Source organism: Schistocerca serialis, chromosome 1 (assembly GCF_023864345.2).
Source record: "Schistocerca serialis cubense isolate TAMUIC-IGC-003099 chromosome 1, iqSchSeri2.2, whole genome shotgun sequence".
NCBI lineage: Eukaryota > Metazoa > Arthropoda > Insecta > Orthoptera > Acrididae > Schistocerca > Schistocerca serialis.
Window position 1 is genome coordinate 591,194,559 of NC_064638.1, and position 22,738 is coordinate 591,217,296.

Here is a 22,738-nt window from a genome sequence, read left to right on the forward strand (position 1 = left end):
AAACAAGGCCCCGGGAGTAGACAACATTCCATTAGAACTACTGATGGCCTTGGGAGAGCCAGTCATGACAAAACTCTACCATCTGGTGAGCAAGATGTATGAGACAGGCGAAATACCCACAGACTTCAAGAAGAATATAATAATTCCAATCCCAAAGAAAGCAGGTGTTGACAGATGTGAAAATTACCGAACTATCAGTTTAATAAGTCACAGCAGCAAAATACTAACGCGAATTCTTTACAGACGAATGGAAAAACTGGTAGAAGCGGACCTCGGGGAAGATCAGTTTGAATTCTGTAGAAATGTTGGAACACGTGAGGCAATACTAACCTTACGACTTATCTTAGAAGAAATATTAAGAAAAGGCAAACCTACGTTTCTAGCATTTGTAGACTTAGAGAAAGCTTTTGACAACGTTAACTGGAATACTCTCTTTCAAATTCTGAAGGTGGCAGGGGTAAAATATAGGGAGCGAAAGGCTATTTACAATTTGTACAGAAACCAGATGGCAGTTATAAGAGTCGAGGGGCATGAAAGGGAAGCAGTGGTTGGGAAAGGAGTGAGACAGGGTTGTAGCCTCTCCCCGATGTTATTCAATCTGTATATTGAACAAGCAGTAAAGGAAACAAAAGAAAAATTCGGAGTAGATATTAAAATCCACGGAGAAGAAATAAAAACTTTGAGGTTCGCCGATGACATTGTAATTCTGTCAGAGACAGCAAAGGACTTGGAAGAGCAGTTGAACGAAATGGACGGTGCCTTGAAAGGAGGATATAAGATGAACATCAACAAAAGCAAAACGAGGATAATGGAATGTAGTCAAATTAAATCGGGTGATGCTGAGGGGATTAGATTAGGAAATGAGACACTTAAAGTAGTAAAGGAGTTTTGTTATTTAGGGAGTAAAATTACTGATGAGGGTCAAAGTAGAGAGGATATAATATGTAAACTGGCAATGGCAAGGAAAGCGTTTCTGAAGAAGAGAAATTTGTTAACATCGAGTATAGATTTAAGTGTCAGGAAGTCGTTTCTGAAAGTATTTGTATGGAGTGTAGCCATGTATGGAAGTGAAACATGGACGATAACCAGTTTGGACAAGAAGAGAATAGAAGCTTTCGAAATGTGGTGCTACAGAGGAATGCTGAAGATAAGGTGGGTAGATCACATAACTAATGAGGAGGTATTGAATAGGATTGGGGAGAAGAGAAGTTTGTGGCGCAACTTGACTAGAAGAAGGGATCGGTTGGTAGGACATGTTTTGAGGCATCAAGGGATCACAAATTTAGCATTGGAGGGCAGCGTGGAGGGTAAAAATCGTAGAGGGAGACCAAGAGATCAATACACTAAACAGATTCAGAAGGACGTAGGTTGCAGTAGGTACTGGGAGATGAAGAAGCTTGCACAGGATAGAGTAGCATGGAGAGCTGCATCAAACCAGTCTCAGGACTGAAGACCACAACAACAACAACAACCAGTCAGTCTCATAATTTTGGCAGCAAAATCGCAGAATAAGACTGAGTGGACAGAAGTTAATAAGAGATGGCAGTATTTTGTCGTATTATGACATATTTAGCGTTAAAATAATAATATGACCACTCGGGAGTGATTGATAGTAATAATGGTACAAACATGTTAATGGAATATATTCTCGTTTCTGGGAGATATGGTAAACTTCGAAGACAGAGACGTACATGTCACTCCGCTCGATACAATTTGAAACGTGATTCATCCGACGAGGCAACATGTTTCCAGACATCAACAATGTTTCCACTCATCCACAGATCAAAGTCAGTGTCGACGGGCCCAGGCGAGGCGTAAAGCTTTGTGCCGTGCAGTCATCAAGGATGCAAGAGTGGGACTTGGGCTCCGAAAGCCCATATCAATGATGTTTCGTTGAATGGTTCGCACGTCTACCCTTGTTGATGGCCCAGTATTGAAATCTGTGGCAGTTTGCGGAAGGGTTGCAATTCTGTCACGCTGAACGTTTCTCTTCGATCGTCGTTGGTTCCATTGTTGCAGGATCTTCTCCGGCCGCAGCGATGTCGGAGACCTCATGTTTTACTCGATTCCTGATATTCATGGTACCCCCGTGAAATGGTGGTACGGGAAAATCCCCACTTCATCGCTATCTCGGAGATGCTGAATCCCATCGCTCGTGCCCCGACTGCAACAGCACGTTCAAACTCACTTAAATCTTGATAACCTGCCATTGTGGCAGCAGTAACCGAGGTAACAACTGCGCCAAAAACTTGTCTCACATAGGCGTCGCTGAACGCAGCGCCGCAATTTGCCTGTTTACATATCTCTGTATTTGAATACGCATGCCTACACCAGTTTCTTTGGCGCCTCAGTGTATAAAATTGTCTGGCGTTTCTGGCATTATTGCAAGTAGTTTTCCTCAGGGCTTTGTGCTGAAGTGGCTCATAATTTAGCAAGCTGCGAGACACTGATGAGGAGAAACAGAGGTAGTAACGTAATAAAGGAGCTGTTAGTGTGGAAGGTAGTACATTTCCTTTCTTCAAAATTTCACTACATATAACATAGCTTAACGACGTAACTAAAGTTTGAAACAGTTGACGTGCAAACGTGGTCGCGAAACTTTAATTCCGTATATCTGGAATCAGGTCAGCAGTACTCTCAGGAAATTAAATGCAAAGAGAAGTAGTACGTGATATGTGATGCTGTTTCCAGCAGAGAGCGGAGGTTAAGCTGGAACGCGGAGGTGACCAAGGCGGCAGCCGCAAAGCTGGTCGTAAATCAGACCGACTGTCCGGCAGGGCCGAGTATTCGCGCCAGGTGTCGGCGCTGCCGGGCTGTCCGCTCTCCAGATGGCTGGCCATACATCTCCCGCGTCGCGAGGAACCGCCGTGTTGTGCGCCTCAAGGCGGGCCCTCGAGGAATGGCCACCGTTGCCACTCTGCAGTTCATACGTTATTACGAGACGGAGGACACCGTCAACTCCAGCAGAGCCACTCTAAAGCCACCTTCATCACATCGGTGCGGTGTCTGCCCTTTTCCCGTTAGCAACGAAATTAGCTTTGTAATTAATTTCGTTTACTGTATAATCTTCCAAAGGACTTCGTCTAGATATCTTCAACATTTTCTACTCGAGACTAACGAATTCCTTACTCCTACTCCCACGGAGTGAATGACAATAAACTGCGCCAATTTTAGTTACTGTCAAAATGTCAACCTTCGCGGTACCAGAAATAAATTACTTCTGGAGTATGAGAACAATGATTAATTTTAATTCACGTTGAGAAGACAGTAATCTTGTCAGAGGCGATCAAAAAGTTTCCGTTCGAAGACTGTGCAGTCCAGAATCGGTATCCCAATGAGACAAGCTCGCCGTGAGCGCAGAGGACATCATCGCATCGCCGTACTAGGTTGAACATAACCTTTTGCTAAAATTTCGTGTCCTGCTGCATGAAGAAATCTGTAGGTGCCTGCTGCACATCCTCATCTAACAGGAATCATCTACCGTTTAAGGCCTTTTTTAAGGGACCGAAGGGGTGACAATCGCAGCGGCAAGATCAGGACTACGGGGCGGATTCTCAATTGTTCTCTCACTCTGGATGATTTAACTTACACGCTGCCGGCCTCGGTGGCCGTGCGGTTCTAGGCACTTCAGTCCGGAACCGCGTGACCGCTACGGTCGCAGGTTCGAATCCGGCCTTGGGCATGGATGTGTGTGATGTCCTTAGGTTAGTTGGGTTTAAGTAGTTCTAAGTTCTAGGGGACTGATGACCTCAGATGTTGAGTCTCATAGTGCTCAGAGCAATTTGAACTTTACACGTTACAGCATCTACGGTATGGGGACGTGCGTTATCATGAAGCAGGATCACACTTCGTCGGAGTTTTCCCTGACATTTCGCCTGCCCCATACGCATTCTGCATTCTCCGATTGATGTCCACAAGCCTTAGCCCTTCGGAAACCAAGAAAAGACTAACAACACTTTATTGTGTTTGGACGCATTTGGTAATAGCATCCCCATAGTTCATGTTTCCGCATTTACCGCGCGCGCGTTCGAAAGACACGAATGGCACACTAATCCATTCCCTACACGTATGTGCTTACATAACCCCATCGGTGTCGTGGTTCGTCGCACATACGCTGCAGCAACGCCCTCAAAGGGAACGTCTTGATGGCTCCTTATATTAGACGTAGAATGTACCTACTGAATAAGTGGAATACGTTAAGATGTGAAATATTTTCTATGTGAATTTTTCATTGACATGATTGACATCCAACGTGTGCATCAAACAATGTGCTCCACATATTACTATACTCTTGAAGGCAGTACGATCTCTTTCTTGCTATTTGAAAGATTAGCCAACCGGTTCTTGCGTTTAGTTTGTCATGTGATGCGAAGCTCAGGCTTAGAACATTAACTACAAGCTGAATTTTGTACCGATCTCACCGGGATCATTACCAGTTGATACAGCATTTTTCGTCGTAATGTACAGCGTTTTATAGCTTGATATAAGTTTATATTGATACTGACTACTTTGAACTTAAGAGATTTCAGCCTTCTATCTTTCATTCCTTCTGCGTGTTCCTTCATATTTCACATATCTGTCTCGGTGACTTTCATCTGTTACCACCCAGCGAGGACCTGTCAACTTTTAGAGGCGTTTCAGTGTTTCTGTGTAGCAGATGCCATAACATCTGTAAAAATATCCAGTGAAACATCCCCTTAGAAAAATTTATACAAGACTGTGCTTAAACTGACATAAAATATTTTTTTAGCGCAACGCAATCTGACTTTCAATAATGCCTACAAAAGAATGGGTCCTGACTAACATTAAACTATACCTTTCACAAATCACTTACCTCACAAAAATCTTCGCTACTCAAGCTACTGCAATACGGCGAGCGCCACTACTGCTAGCTAAATAAAAGATTCAAACTACTGAAGGCACTAACTACTGATATGGACAGTTAGCAAATGAAAGATATTAATAGAGAACAAACAATGTATTTACCTTGATATCATCATATATAAATATAGCAGTTCATGACAAATTTCAAAACTCCGCCATCTCTCTCCCCACATCCACCACTGCTGGCGGCTCACCTCCAACTGCGCAACGCTACGCGCTGTTCACATCCAGCTGCTTAACACTACAATGGCGAGTATTACAACAATGCAAAGCAGCCACAGACTGCACACAGCACATCCAGTGATTTTCAAACAGAGGTGACGTTACCAATAAAAAAACCTAAACAGCCAAAAAAACCTAAACAGCCTACTTACATAGAGAAAACATAAACAGCCTACTTACACCAGTAGTAAGAGTAGCAGCACGATTTGCTTAGCCATCATGCAAATATTATGAATTATTAATAAATACTAGTTGAGTACTGTCTCAGTTTAGCAATACTTCGATGTAACAATAACTACCACTGTATTGACAGTTACACGCATACAGACAAACAAGAATCCGTTACCGTTGTTGCGTAATACAACTGATGTCAGATTATCTACAATGCAACTCTGCTCAGACTGTGTAATAGAAACAGTTCCGTATGCTGACTAGAAGTAGATGTTGAACACTGTTAATAAACGTGTCTGGTTTTCCAAGAAAGGTATTGGGTAAAGATCAACAACAATCTGTATTCAATAATTACCGTTCATGTATAAAATGGAAAATTCGTTCTTCTAATTTAGAACTAAATATAAACAATTCAAATAAGTAACGAAACTGAGAAGTTCTACTGAGAATAGCATGTGAAGTAAGAAAGCACGGACGCGATAATGCAACATAGAGTATATGTAATGTGTAGCTTTCCGAGAGTGATGCACGATACTTACATGTTATTGCAGACATGTTTCGTGACTGAAATATTTTATTGCGAGGTCGCTCTATAAGGAGTATATTATAACAAATGATAGCAGGACTCATTATTTAGTTAAAGAATTTAAAAAAGTTTGAGAAGACAGTGTACACTTGTAGCGACCTTCAAAAGGTTGACATTTACACCTGAACAATTTAATGTACAATATGTGATTCACAGTTCATTTTCTTGACATTAGGCATACACATCAGTTTTGAAGGCTCTGTTTTGGTAGTAGTATTACCCTGAACTTCTGTTGTTGTCATGTTACGTCCTATAATGTACCATACCATTCTCTCTGTAGAAAACATAACTTCAGTGGAAACTCCATTTATAAAAAAAAAAAAAGGGTCAAATGTGTGTGAAATCTTATGAGACTTTACTGCTAAGGTCATCAGTCCCTAAGCTTATATACTACTTAACCTAAATTATCCTAAGGACAAACACACACACCCATGCCCAAGGGAGGACTCGAACCTCCGCCGGGACCAGTCTCAGAGTCCATGACTGCAGCGCCTTAGACGGCTCGGCAAATCCCGCGTGGCCTCCATTTATCGTTCATTCTGTGATTATCTCTGTTCTGAATTTCATTACGATCATTTCTTGAGAAAAAAGAAAACTAGTTCGACATTGTATGTAACTCGTGTGAAGTAATTTAGATAGTAGAGAACACACTATCTTACAGTATATCAGCAGAGATTCTTATTCCATCAAATATATTTCTTTACTTGAAAGTGTAACTGTGAGTACGCCCTTTAGTGCATAAACATTAAGTTCATCCATCAACGCTTATAATGCGTTAAGACTTATAATGCAGCAGATTCACTGAAAAATGCTTACAAAACTTTACAGTTTGCCACATTTGCATTCTAAATAATTTATTTTGTTGCTGATGAAATAGTATTTGACACAGTCATCGGATATACTCCTGAGGAATAGGCAGTTACAAACTTAAAGATCTCGTCTGACAAGAATGTCGGCCGTGGCTTTATAGAGGGAAAGATCCGTGAATTTGAAAGAAGTAATCTGCGGAACCCCCCCAGGAAGGGTGAATGAGACAGCTGGTTGCAGAGTTGGGCCTTCATCCTCCCGAATAGAACGTCTGAGTGTTTGAAACAGTGCAGTATATCCGGTTTATGCCTAGTGTACCAAATTGTTAGCAAAGAAGTTGTTTAATAATATACATTGAAGCACCAAAGAAAGTGGTATAGGAATGCGTATTCAAATATCGAGATATATCATCATCATCATTATCATGAGCCAGTTTTACCAATTAATTATGTGGCCTCTTTGAGTCAGCGTGTAACAAAGCATCCCAGTAAGATCTTCCATTTCTTCCAATCCTGAGCTTCCCGTTGCCAATTGAATCCCACTGTCTTCCTTATATCTCTGTCCCATCTGTCTGGTGGTCTTCCTCTAGGTCTTCTTTTGGTTAATTGGGCACCAGTTTAGAACTTGTTTACACCATCTACCATCTTTTCTTCGAGCAACATGACCTACCTTCGCCATTTCAATGTATTCACTCTTTCCATTATGTCGGTGACCTTCGTTGTTCGTCTTATTTCAACTGCTGTCTTCCTGTCTTTTTCGTGTAACCCAATACTGGTCTTTCCATTCCTCTTTGGGCTAGCGTTCGCTTCCTAATGACGAACTCATTTAATGTCCATGTTTCGCAGCTATTAGTTATTACTGGCGTATACATTGGTCAAAAACAGATTCCTTCAGCTCAACCGACATCTTAGATTTGAAGATTGAAGAGTGCCGCCGAGCGGTTCTAGGCGCTTCAGCCCGGAACCGCGCTCCTGCTACAGTCGCAGGTTCTAATCCTGCCTCGGTCATGGATGTGCGTGATGTCGTTAGGTTAGTTAGGTTTATGTAGTTCTAAGTCTAGGGGACTGATGACCTCAGATGTTAAGTCACATAGTGCTCAGTGCCGTCTGAACCATTTTGAAGAGTGCCTCCCATAAGCTTGCCAGCCCAACTTAATTCATCGTAATATTTCTGGTTTTAAATCTCCTTTCATGTTTAACAGTTGACCAAGATAGATATATTCTGTGACTCTTTGGAGTTGTGTACTTCCAACTGATATACTTCCTTTAGGCATCCATTCATTGATCATTATCTTAGTTTTATCAATGATCATTTTAGTCCAACTTCAGAGCACACTAATACAAGTTCTTTAACTAATACTTGAAGTTATTTTATGTCATTTGCAAATAGGACAATGCAATCCGCAAACCTCAAGTGGTTCATTCTATTTCCGAGAACTTGAATTCCCTTTTCTACCCAATTCAATTTAGACATGGCTCTTTCTAAGGCTGCTGAAAATAATTTGAGAGATATAGAATTACCTTGCTTTACACCCTTTTCAATGGTAACTTCATCAGTATCTTCGGCAACGCTCATAAAGGCTGTGGAGGTTTTGTAAATGCTATGTAGGATTTTGATATAGCCCTGTTATACTCCTTGTTCTCTTAGAGCCCTAAACATAGCTGGGTGACTGATCGAATCAAAGGCCTTTTCAAAGTCTACAAAAGCAAGGCAAAGGGATAGATGGTACTCATTTGTTCTACTAATTATTTCCTGTAGCGTGAAGATATGGTCGACTGGGCTAAATCCTGATCGGAAAACGGCTTGCTCAATGGGCAGATCCTGGTCGAGTGTAGTGCTCCTCTTATTTTCCGTGTTCGGAGATATGTAAACAGACTGGATACGGCGTTGCGGTCGGCGAGGCCTATGTAAGTGTCTGGCACAGTTGTTAGATCGGTTAATGCTGTTACAACAGCAGGTTATCAAGATTTAAGTGAGGTTAAGCCCGGTGTTATGGTCGGCACACGAGAGATTGGACGCAGCATCTCCGAGGTAGCGATGAAATGGGGATTTTCCCGTACGATCATTTCACGAGTGTACCGTGAATATCAGGAATCGGCTAAAGCATCAACTCTCCTACATCGCTGCGGTTGGAAAAAGATCCTACAACAACGGGACCAACGACGACTGAAGAGAATCGTTCACCGTGACACAAGTGCAACCGTTCCGCAAATTACTGCTGTTTTGAATTCTGGAACATCTAAAAGTGCCAGCGTGCGAACCATTCAATGAAACATCATCGAAATGGGCTTTTGGAGCCGAAGGTCCATTCGAGTATCCTTGATGACCGCACGACACAAAGCTTGACGCCTCTCCTGGGCCCGTCAACACCGACATTGGGGTTTTGAAGACAGAAAACATGTTACCTGGTCGAATAAGTCTCCATTCAAATTTTATCGAGTGGATGGACGTGTACAGGTATAGAAGCAACCTCATGAATCCAAATACGCTGCATATCAGTAGAGCATTCTTCAAGCTGGTGGAGGCTCTATAATGGATTGGGGCGTGTGCAGTTGGAATGATATGGACCCCTGATACATCTAGACACTACTCTGAAAGGTGACACGTACATAAGCATACTGTCTGATCACCTGCGTCCATTCATGTCCATTGTTCATTCCGACACACTTGGGAAATTCCAGCAGTAGAATGGGCCCCTCCCCTTCCAAGATGCTCCTCAAGGCGCTACGGAGAATAATAAATGCTAAAATGGAGATATGGCCATGTCTGGCTACCCCCTGAAGCAGATCGTAGGATCTCTTAGTTCCATAAATTACAATCTAAACATAAATAAACGATGAAGGTAACTAAATTAAATTATGAACATTGTTCCTTCTTATATATTTATTGTAGATTGGAAGAAACCTTTATATTACAAAGTTAACATTTCCTAAGTAAAATTACTAATCAATTGCCCATCTCTGCCCCTTATTATGACAGCGCGGTCTAATATCAATAACGCAAAATGGCTGACATCATCTACGTACCAAACACTTTCAAAGATGATCTACCGTTGTGTGGAACCTCAGTGGAAATAAACTAACATGATGACAGCTGTTTAGATTTTATAGCCCTAATAAGCCGAAGGAATTTGCGATATCACCATATGCACTGCGTCCGGTGTGTCGAAGTGATGGTTCCCGTACTCGTCTGCGACGATGGAAGAACTCCAGCCACAAATAAACTCTTTCAAACAGTAGGACGGCAGAAGGCGATCCTATGACTAATATACTCTAATACTGTCTTCTCCTCTCTGTGTTCTGCGGACGAGAAATGCGAACTCCTAGCCACAAGGACGGAGTTCAGATAACGTCTCAACGTAAGTATAGGCAGAGGAAATGCTTTCAATTACTGAATGCTGCGTACCCAACAACGACTTCCATCCCGGAGGTACAGAATCGTATTGGTTCTCAAAAGTACAGTGCCTAACTGTTCTAACTATAAACTCTTCTGAGAACAAAGACAGCAATTCCGTCCGTACCTACAAAACTGATATCGAGCGGCCGTCACATACGGGCGCTCACAGTGGAAGACCACGTCTCTCCAGCGCTGACTTCCCAGCAAAACTTGGCTCCCCACCATCGTAATTCCGAAAACGAATCATATTCCCGAAACCATGGAATATTCTCCCTCTCTACAGATTTTTCCGAAAGCCGACCAACCAAATTTTAGTCCTTTGTCGTCCAGCACGGAAAGTTTGCGATGAAAAACCTATATTTGTACAATGGTACGCTTCTGAGTAAACAATCCTTGGAAATAACCCAGCCTACGTGGTTTCCGAGGTGCCGCTTCTTCGTTCCTCTCACCTGTGTTCGGGAGTATTATCCGGTTATCCTTCTGGCCCCTACTACAACAGCAGCCGTCCGTGACCCTATTGTGCTCCAGAGCTCAGGTGCTACGACGTCCGTCTAGCTACTTCCTGTATTTAAGCAGGACCAACACCTGTGCGGATCATCTACCCAGAGCTTTTCTGCTTGCCTTTTCATCTCCATTGGTGTTCCAACCTCTACTAGTATGATAATAAAGACACCATTCATGCAATAAGCCTTAACTACTATTTACAAGGCGTACATGACAATGTCAGTCTCCTTTAAATATTCATATATACGATGTACAACCTATCAAATGATATCTAATTGTGGTTGTAGTTCACGGCAAAGTATGTGGATTAGTGCTAGTCCCCCCCCCCCCCTTTCGTCCTTAATTGTTACAGAGTGGCTACAGGAACGCTCTTCTGAGTTTAAAAACTTCGCTGTCTACCAAACTCCCTAGACGTTAACATTACTGAGCATATCTGGGAGGCCTTGCAACGTGCTGTTCGGAAGAGATCTCCGCCCCCTCGTATTCTTACAGATTTATGGACAAACCTGCAGGATTCGTGGTGTCAGCTCCCTCCAGAAGTACTTCAGACATTAGTCGAGTCCGTGCCACGTCGTACTGCGGCGCATCGAGTGCTCGAGGGTCCCTACACAGTATTAGGCGGGTGTACCAGTTTCTTTGGCTCCTGAATGTAAAAAGTCAGTGCTGCACTATTATGTCATATAGCACTATCACCATACACACTACATACACAGCACAAACATTATTTCATTCCGTAATATCTCCTGAAGCACTTGTCAAACGTATTAGTAATATCAACCACCTGAACTTATCTTATTGTCTGGGTTATTCATCTCGTCAACGAAACACCACAGTCATCAACAACACTGAAATCTGTAACAAAGCAGTTAATTACGAAAAAGTCTTAAGTGGTAAATATGTCTTGCAGGCGGCGTTCAATAACTAATGTAACTTCGGTGCAAAGATGTGCAATTTGTTGTGGGTCAGCGTGGAATATTCCCGCTTCAGCCCCTACAGTTTCATGAAGATCAGATACGTGGTGGAGCTATATGTGGCCTTCAAAATGGCTTCTGTTACGGAAACGCGTTCCAAGCAGAGAGCTGTAATTGAGTTACTTTTGGTGGTAAACCAGAACATTGCAGATATTCATAGGAGCGTCATCATCGCAAATGGGTTGTTCGAAACTGTCCGATCTCCCACATGGCGGCTGGTCACAAACTTCTGCGATTCCTGCAATGTTGGCACATCACCGTGTTCGTAGGTACAAAAATGAAAAACAGCTTTTCATTCTCCACGACGAAGCAAGGTCTCACTCTTGTCTGCTCACCCGAGAGGAGCTCACAAAACTTCAACGGACTGTTTTGTCTCATCTGCCCTAGAGCCCGGATTTCGCGCCTTCAGACTTCCATGAGTTTGGCCCAATGAAGAATGCACACCGCGGTTAGTAGTACATGGATAGTGGAAAGTTTACAGATGTAGCAAGAAGTTGGCTCGACGTCGACCAGTAGAGTGGTATCATGAGGGTATAGAGGGCCTCGCAGTAAGGTTTCGTAAAGCTGTCGCTCTGAACGTAGATTATGTTGAGAAACAGAGTACTGTAGCCAAAAGGGTGTGGAATAATATGGTGAATGGGAGGCCTGAATAAAGCCAACCTGCTTTCATAAAAATAATGTTGCGTTACTTATTGAACGCCTTTCGTACAGCGGTTAACGGAAAAACGATGCACTAATAAATTTCCCATACAGATACGTGTCTGTTCTTGACAAATTATTTTATACCATACGTTTAGTCACACGTAGAAGTAATTGTTTATACTCAGGATTTAGATATAGAAATATCAATCAAATGTAAGTACTCATCTGTGAAATTTTGCTTCATATGTAGAAAGTTTTAGCCCATAATGTTTATTGTAGAGACTGAAAGTAAAAGCCGGTCGCGGTGATCTAGCGGTTCTAGGCGCTCAGTCCCGAACCGCGCGACTGCTACGGTCGCAGGTTCGAATCCTGCCTCGGGCATGGATGTGTGTGATGTCCTTAGGTTAGTTAGGTTTAAGTAGTACTAAGTTCTAGGGGACTGATGACCACAGATGTTAAGTCCCATAGTGCTCAGAGCCATTTGAACCATTTTTTTGAAGGTAAAATAGTAGGGTCTGAACTCTTTTCGTCCCTGGAAATGAACTGAGCATACGGCAATGTGCGCCGGGAGTCCACCATTCGGGGAACTTTTTGTACCTAAAACTGTTAATGTAAGTAGCGCCCTTCCTAAAAGTATTAAGCTGTTCTGGTATGTTCAATATGTCACTCACTCTATTCATCCTAAAATGCGTTATCATGTAGTCAAACTGGATACTCCTCTAATATATCAACACAGTTCAGTGCTCCTCAATAATTCCTCAAACAGGCCACTTTATACACACAATATAGTGCATTTTATTGTCTCCGTATTTCAGGGTTAATTCTGTCCTTTTTAAGAGTTTGTCTCTTCGTCGAAAATCGTTCTCTATGTCATCTTGTTAGTGACATAGGCTGTCATGTAATAAAGAAGTTGTTAGTTAATTTACTAAGTAGTGTTGAATTTCTTAAGATGTTCTCAGAGAGAATTAGTACATATATGTTTCAGTTTTAGCATGTTTTACTTTTATTAGCGCTTTATCTGGTTTAATACTTTATCGAGCTATTCAGATATTCGTTCCTGCAACTATTGTTATGGGTATTGCTGTTTCAAATCGTATTTTATCAATTCACGTGATAAACGAGAAAAATGTGCCATTGCTCACATGTATGCAACAAGGTCAAATCCTCATTTCGCTTGCTGAAACCCCCGTGCAGTAACCAATGTTAGGGGTAATTATAAATGTTAAAGTTTAGAAGATACAATGCTAGTGCTTAACAAATTCCAAGTAAGTGCTTCTTCCCAGAGTGTTTTACACCATTTGGCATTGTCAAGTTCTGTTAAGACATTAAGTATAAGTATGACTTTGGGCTGCAACGAGACGAACTAGCCGAAAAAATGTAACAGGGCTACTGTGCGAAAGCTGACCCCCATTGATGATGCTGTACTTAAAGTCTACAAACAGTAACATTCTCTGCGATATCCTGAAAGAGGACTCTATCTCCAGACTACAGCTGAAAGATTTGCAGAAACCTTAAACCAAACAGGCTTTAAGACCTGTTGAGGATGGCAGTTCGGATTCCGGAATTGGCATAATATATCTAACAGGAAATTGTTGGGGGGGGGGGGGGAGATGATTAATGCAAATGTTGCAACTTTACTATCATTTGGTGAAGAGTTAAGGGGTTCACTTTTCTGCAGCCACTATGTCTGTTAAATTCATAGATGCAACTCCCGATCTTTACTTCCTCATTCACAACAGAGTTCTAGTAAGATAATACATGAGATAAATTTTTTGAAGTTTTAGTGGATATTTTGTGTCGGTTGGTGTGTTTATATTCCACTGCCGCTGAAGTTTTCTACGTTCCACCACTTGATGTAATAGCTCTAGGGAACCTATTTAAATAAATTTCTTAAACTTTATTTTCTGGCGTTTGTTTATTACTGTCGATGTTCTCAATGACTGCAAAAAATCCGTTATTCTGTAGCATTCCATTGCCTTCGAAGTGATAAATATTATTTTTTAAAACGTTGAAAAATTTTGGTTTGTCCACGGCACAGATCTATAACGGAAATAAACTGACCTCTTTTAATAGTCAGTTCCCGTCAACACACAGGTCAGAAAGACAAAGTGAGTCGGGAACGAAACACTGGCCTTTTGGTGCTAAGGTCGTTGATTCGTACTGTTTAAAACCATTAGTAAGTTGGTAATCTGTAAAACCTAACATAATACAAATATTTTGCTCCATCATCGCCCAGTCATTTACGTAACTAACAAAAAGACTTTACTTTATTCATTGATATTTTCAGACAGACTCATGAACGATTACGCGATTTAAGTTCGTAAATTTCCGACTGAAAACTGAAACCTGAAGAGGTAAAAGAGGTTTTGGCCTCCAAATACCATTTCGCTGACACAGCTTATTGATCAAGGAGTGTTTCTGCAATGAAATCGGAAACTTACTGTATGATATTTGCAACTGGAGCAGCAGCTGGAATTAAGATGAAACTACGTCCCTCCAAAATACACTGATTAATCATTGAAACAGCAAAGAACCAAAGCGTGGTACTGAGGAAATACAAGGTTCAGATTTCGAGGGAACATATGGAGCTGCAATCATGAAACATGTTCGTGGCTGACTCAATTAATATGATTACCAACATTCACATGTTGGTTGAAGACGACTGAACAGACGAGGCACAAGAAGCTCTTATTGGAGGAGAGGAAGTCAGCGATATTAGTGAGTCAATAGGTAACGGAACAACGTTTAAACGGTCAAAAGCAAGGAAATTTTTAGACACACTTATCAGACTCACATGTTAGAGGTCCAAATACAAGTACAAGGAAGAATACTCGGGCAATAAAAAAAAATGTTTTGGGTGACTGACGCAAGAAGGAAGAACAAAAAATTATTGGAAGTACGGGAATACAGAGTATACGCTACATTAAATGAAATAAATAGAAAATAAATAGACAATAAATAGGATTTGCCTGGAATTTAAACTGAAATGGTAGCAAGAAAAAGTGTGGTGATCGTGAAACAAATTGTCGACTGAAGGCCGGAGTCAGCAGATTAAAAAGCCAAAAGAAAGCTCGGCAAGATAAGAAGCAAAGGCGCCAACTTTAAGAGTGCAACAGGTTGGCACTGTTCAATGCAGATGAAAGACTTGTTAAGTGGAAAGAGTTTACATGAATGAGCGGAAAAACCTGATGCCGTGAAAGGAGAAGAGAGTCGGTATAGAAGACAGAGGATATCCAGTATTTGATTCAACGCTTAACAGAGTTTTGGAGGACTTGGTATCAAATAAGGCGTAAGGCATGGATGTTATTCCGTCGGACTTTCTAAATGATTTGTGGTAGTGGCAAAAATACGACTGTTCAGATTGATTTGCAGAGTCTATGATGCTGGAGATACTCCATCGAACTTTCGGTAGTATTAGATCCAGAGAATCTCGAAGACAGCAAGGGCTGGTCAGTGCAAAAGCTGTAATACAAGCAGCTTAATCGCTCATGCATCCAAGGCGCAAACCACAGTAATATACTTAACAATTGCAAAGCAAATTCAGGGTGTATTAAAAGACCATCAATTTGGCTTTAGGAAGTGTCAAGGTATCAGAGACGCAATTCTTACTTTGCACTTGATTATGACTCGCAGACTAGAGAAAGATCAAGATATATTTTTAGGATTTGTCGATCAAGAAAACGCGTTCAACAAAGTAAAACGTAGCAAAATGTTTGAAATTCTCATAAAAATAGATGTAAGGTATTGGGAAACACGGAATATATACAATATGTACTAAATCCAAGAGATAACACGAAGAGTGGCAGACCAAGAAAGGAGTGCTCCGATCAGAAAATATGTGAGACAGGAATGCAGTCTTTCGCCACTACTCTTCAGTCTCGAAGAAGCAACAACAAAAAACACAAGAAAGTGTTGTTCTTGTTGTTGTTGTTGTTATGGTCTTCAGTCCTGAGACTAGTTTGATGCAGCTCTCCATGCTACTCTATCCTGTGCAAGCTTCTTCATCTCCCAGTACGTAATGCAACATACATCCTTCTGAATCTGCTTAGTGTATTCATCTCTTGGTCTCCCTCTACGATTTTTACCCTCCACGCTGCCCTCCAATGCTAAATTTGTGATCCCTTGATGCCTCAAAACATGTCCTACCAACCGATCCCTTCTTCTAGTCAAGTTGTGCCACAAACTTCTCTTCTCCACAATCCTATTCAATACTTCCTCATTAGTTACGTGATCTACCCACCTTATCTTCAGCATTCTTCTGTAGCACCACATTTCGAAAGCTTCTATTCTCTTCTTGTCCATACTAGTTATCGTCCATGTTTCACTTCCATACATGGCTACACTCCATACAAATACTTTCAGAAACGACTTCCTGACATTTAAATCTATACTCGATGTTAACAAATTTCTCTTCTTCAGAAACGATTACCTTGCCATTGCCAGTCTACATTTTATATCCTCTCTACTTCGACCATCATCAGTTATTTTACTCCCTAAATAGCAAAACTCCTTTACTATTTTAAGTGTCTCATTTCCTAATCTAATTCCCTCAGCATCACTCGAATTAATCTCACTACATTCCATTATCCTCGCTTTGCTTTTGTTGATGTTCATCTGATATCCTCCTTTCAAAACACTGTCCATTACGTTCAACTGCTCTTCCAAGTCCTTTGGTGTCTCTGACAGAATGACAATGTCATCGGCGAACCTCAACGTTTTTATTTCTTCTCCATGAATTTTAATACCTACTCCGAATTTTTCTTTTGTTTCCTTTACTGCTTGCTCAATATACAGATTGAATAACATCTGGGAGAGGCTACAACCCTGTCTCACTCCTTTCCCAACCACTGCTTCCCTTTCATGCCCATCGACTCTTATAACTGCCATCTGGTTTCTGTACAAATTGTAAATAGCCTTTCGCTCCCTGTATTTCACCCCTTCCACTTTCAGAATGTGAAAGAGAGTATTCCAGTCAACATTGTCAAAAGCTTTCTCTAAGTCTACAAATGCTAGAAACGTAGGTTTGCCTTTTCTTAATCTTTCTTCTAAGATAAGTCGTAAGGTTAGTATTGCCTCACGTGTTGCAACATTTCTACGGAATCGAAACTGATCTTCCCCGAGGTCCGCTTCTACCAGTTTTTCCATTCGTCTGTAAAGAATTCGCGTTAGTATTTTTCAGCCGTGACTTATTAAACTGATAGTTCGGTAATTTTCACCTCTGTCAACACCTGCTTTCTTTGGGATTGGAATTATTATATTCTTCTTGAAGTCTGAGGGTATTTCACCTGTCTCATACATCTTGCTCACCAGATGGTAGAGTTTTGTCAGGACTGGCTCTCCCAAGGCCGTCAGAAGTTCTAATGGAATGTTGTCTACTCCAGGGGCCTTGTTTCGACTCAGGTCTTTCAGTGCTCTGTCAAACTCTTCACGCAGTATCGTATCTCCCATTTCATCTTTATCTACATCGTCTTCCATTTCCATAATATTGTCCTCAAGTACATCGCCCTTGTATAAACCCTCTATATACTCCTTCCACCTTTCTGCCTTCCCTTCTTTGCTTAGAACTGGGTTGCCATCTGAGCTCTTGATATTCATACAAGTGGTTCTCTTCTCTCCAAAGGTCTCTTTAATTTTCCTGTAGGCAGTATCTATCTTACCCCTAGTGAGACAAGCCTCTACATCCTTACATTTGTCCTCTAGCCATCCCTGCTTAGTCATTTTGCACTTCCTGTCGATCTCATTTTTGAGACGTTTGCAATCCTTTTTGCATGCTTCATTTACTGAATTTTTATATTTTCTCCTTTCATCAATTAAATTCAATATTTCTTCTGTTACCCAAGGATTTCTATTAGCCCTCGTCTTTTTACCTACTTGATCGTCTGCTGCTTTCCCTACTTCATCCCTCAGAGCTACCCATTCTTCTTCTACTGTATTTCTTTCCCCCATTCCTGTCAATTGTTCCCTTATGCTCTCCCTGAAACTCTCTACAACCTCTCGTTTATCCAGGTCCCATCTCCTTAAACTCCCACCTTTTTGCGGTTTCTTCAGTTTCAATCTGCAGTTTATAACCAAGAGATTGTGGTCAGAATCCATATCTGCCCCTGGAAATGTCTTACAATTTAAAACCTGGTTCCTAAATCTCTGTCTTACCATTATATAATCTACCTGATACCTTTTAGTATCTCCAGGATTCTTCCAGGTATACAACCTTCTTTCATGATTCTTGAACCAAGTGTTAGCTATGATTAAGTTATGCTCTGTGCAAAATTCTACAAGGCGGCCTCCTCTTTCATTTCTTCCCCCCAATCCATATTCACCTACTATGTTTCATTCTCTCCCTTTTCCTACTGACGAATTCCAGTCACCCATGACTATTAAATTTTCGTCTCCCTTCACTACCTGAATAATTTCTTTTATCTCGTCATACATTTCATCAATTTCTTCATCATCTGCAGAGCTAGTTGGCATATAAACTTGTACTACATTAGTAGGCATGGGCTTTGTGTCTATCTTGGCCACAATAATGCATTCACTATGCTGTTTGTAGTAGGTAACCCGCACTCCTATTTTTTTATTCATTATTAAACCTACTCCTGCATTACCTCTATTTGATTTTGTATTTATAAACCTGTAATCACCTGACCAAAAGTCTTGTTCCTCCTGCCACCGAACTTCACTAATTCCTACTATATCTAACTTTAACCTATCCATTTCCCTTTTTAAATTTTCTAACCTACCTGCCCGATTAAGGGATCTGACATTCCACGCTCCGATCCGTAGAACGCCAGTTTTCTTTCTCCTGATAACGACGTCCTCTTGATTAGTCGCCTCCCGGAGATCCGAATGGGGGACTATTTTACCTCCGGAATATTTTACCCAAGAGGACGCCATCATCATTTAATGATACAGTAAAGCTGCATGTCCTCGGGAAAAATTACGGCTGTAGTTTCCCCTTGCTTTCAGCCGTTCGCAGTAACGGCACGGCAATGCCGTTTTGGTTAATGTTACAAGGCCAGATCAGTCAATCATCCAGACTGTTGCCCCTGCAACTACTGAAAAGGCTGCTGCCCCTCTTCAGGAACCACATGTTTGTCTGGCCTCTCAAAAGATACCCCTCCGTTGTGGTTACACCTACGGTACGGCGATCTGTATCGCTGAGGCACGCAAGCCTCCCCACCAACGGCAAGGTCAATGGTTCATGGGGGGGGGGGGGGGGAAGAAAGTGTTAGCAGTGTGATTAAAATTCAGGAAGAAAGGACGTTAATGATAATATTCGCTGAAGATATTGTTATTCTCGGTACAAGTGAAGAAGAATTACATAAACCGTTGAATGTATTGAACATGCTAACCAACACAGGATATGAATTGTGTATAAAACGTAGATATACGAAAATTGTGAGGAGTAGCAGAAAAATAATAGTGGTAATAAAATTAACAATAAAATTTGCAACCAAGAGGTTGATGAAGTGAAAGAATTTAGCTACCTTGGTAGACAAAATAACGCATGACGACGATTCAAGAATGGCATAAAAAGCCGATTAGCACATATGAAAAGGGCATTTCGGCCAAATAAATCAAATATAGGCCTCATTTTGAGTAAGAAATTTCTGAGGATATACGTCTGGAAGTGAGTCATGGATTGAGGGGGAAGCTGAGAAAAGCGATTTTAGAAATAGTGCTGCAGAATGATCCCAAAAATTAGATGGACTGATAAGAAATGATGAATTTCTCTGAAGAATTGACGAAGATATAAGTACGTGGAGATAAATAAAAAAGAAAAGACAGGGTGATAGGGCATATGTTATCAGGGAATAACTTTCTTTGTAGCAAAGGTGATCTGTTTTATTATTATTATTATTATTATTATTATTATCGGATTAAGGGGCGTGCCTATACAACCATCTCAACAGTAGAATGTCAAGAGCCTGAGGTCAACACAACAGACAGTACCCGAGCGGTAGATAGTCTCCAGTTCGTCCGGGAATCGAACCCGGGTGCCTGTGGTTAACAGTCTATCTGTAACACTACTGTCGATATTACCTATATTTAGAGTATTTAAAATCTGTGTCTGTTTTTAATTAGTGTGAATCTGTATCATAAAACTCTTTGATGAAACATCTTTATAAACGTTATATTCATTACCTGTGTCAGTTTGTCAATTTCATTAATGTATGGGTCTAATTTTAAAAGTAAGGTTATGTTAGTTATCTTTGATGTCGGACGTGCTGAGGTGATGTTAATCAAGAATGCCTTTTATCCTACAAAGACGCCTTTCTGAAAACCTAACTGATTTTGAACGAGATCGTGCAATGGGGCTAAGAGGAACTGGATGCTCCTTCTGCGTTACTGCAGAAAGACTTGGCTGGAAAGTATCCACTGTACATGACCTGGCAGAGGCAGTCTTGCGAACGTACGGTCGCAAGCAGACCGCTCACTAGATGGCCCTATGGCACTGTCGAGAGTTCGGTGTATGGCTCTCGCGTACTGCATCTGCAGCAGCAAGCCGGCCGCGGTGGCCGTGCGGTTCTGGCGCTGCAGTCCGGAACCGCGGGACTGCTACGGTCGCAGGTTCGAATCCTACCTCGGGCATGAATTTGTGTGATGTCCTTAGGTTAGTTAGGTTTAAGTAGTTCTAAGTTCTAGGGGAATGATGACCTAAGATGTTAAGTCCCATACTGCTCAGAGCCATTTGAACCATTTTTTTTTGCAGCATCAATTTGAGCAGAAGCTGGTACCACAGTGACACAACGACCTGTTACGCATCGGTTACTTCAAGGGCAGCTCCGCGTCAGATGCTCATCAGCACTGAACCGAAACCACTGCCATTTTTGACTTCAGTTGTGTAAAGCGAGAGCTCACTGGAGGGCAAGTTGGAACTCTGTTGTGTTTTTTGATGAAAGCTGTTTCTGCCTCGGTGCAAATGGTGGCCATGTGTTGATTAGGAGGAAGCTAGTTGAGGATCTGCAATAACCTGTCTGCGCACTAGATACAATATACTTATACCGTGAATTATGTGGCGTCGAATGCAATAAGTACTTGCCTCGGCGGCCGAACTTCCCCGTATGGGGGCCTCCCGGCCCACAATGCCATACGGTCATTTCCATTATTGTGAGTGTGCGATTTCGTATGGGAGCTCTGAGCACTATGGGACTTAACTTCTTAGGTCGTCCATAGCACTTAGAACAACTTAAACCTAACTAAATGACATCACACACATCCATGCCCGCGGCAGGATTCGAACCTGCGACCGTAGCGGTCGCGCGGTTCCAGACTGTAGCGCCTAGAGTCGCTCGGCCACCCCGACCGGCGAGCAGCAACACTCTGGTGGTTATCCCACGCGCACTCATTACAAATCTGTACGTCAGTCTGGTGATTCGACCTGTTGTGCTGCAATTCATGGACAGCATCGCTGGAGGTGTTTTCCAACAGGATAACTCTTGGTCACATAATGCTGTTGTAACCTAACACGCTCTATAGAGTGTCAATATGTTGCTTTCGCCTGATCAATCAGCAGAACTGTTTCGAATCAGGATTATATGGGACATCGTCGGTCGACTACTCTAGAACCACCCACAACGAACATTAACCACCACTATACTGACAGACCAAGTGAGACACGCACGGAACTCCATCCCAAAATCTGATATCCGGCACCTGTGCAACACAATGCGTACATGTTAGGATGCTTGCATGCAACATTCTGGCGGCTACACAAGTAATTAATGTACTAGCATTTCACATTTGAATGCCTTCTCCCAAGCTTACACCAACCCGTGACCTTTCAATGTTAATCACTGGCGGTTGCGATTTTTTATCTGCCACTGTATAATATAGACGCGGATATGGGTGTAATATGGCTTATTATTCATGGAATACTTTAGTTAGCTCCGTACCACGAAAATCCGACGCTGAGAAGTGAAGTTCCAGAGCTTATTACACAGCAAGGTGTGGGGCGGCGAATAATTTGTAAAAACTCTAATTGCTGTATAAATGCTTTCATGTTGAATCAGTTTCTGGCTTTTAGAATGTTGTTAATGCTGTCTTTCGCCGTTCTCAACACTGGCTCTCTATTTACTTCTTAGCACCCAGAAAGTGATTTAACAAAACGTGAAGCCTGTATTTAGAGTTCCTAGTGCCCACTTCATCTGAGACTACCATTATAGCTGAAGCTTATAGCTCTGAGGAATTAGGAGATTGTCCGGGATTTCTAATCAAAAACGGTTTTCCAAAATAGTTGAGTATACTCTGAAATTCACTGATAAAAAACACATGTATCCCTACAACCGAACTAACAGAGCAGTTCAGAGTCTAATGCGCTGATGCAACTATAAATGTCCGAATTAAATGTTAAAAAGAATGCTCGCCATAATTTGATGAAAATATTTCATCAAACGCCACGCTAAATATTTGGTAGAATGTCTGTCCCGCGACGGCACGTGAAAATACGACAATACGCAAACTGAAGCTAGATAATGAAAATCATCCCAGATTTAACCCTTCACTTGAAATGATTTCATGGTTCCGCATGTCTCTAGTAACTTAATACGGCAACCGA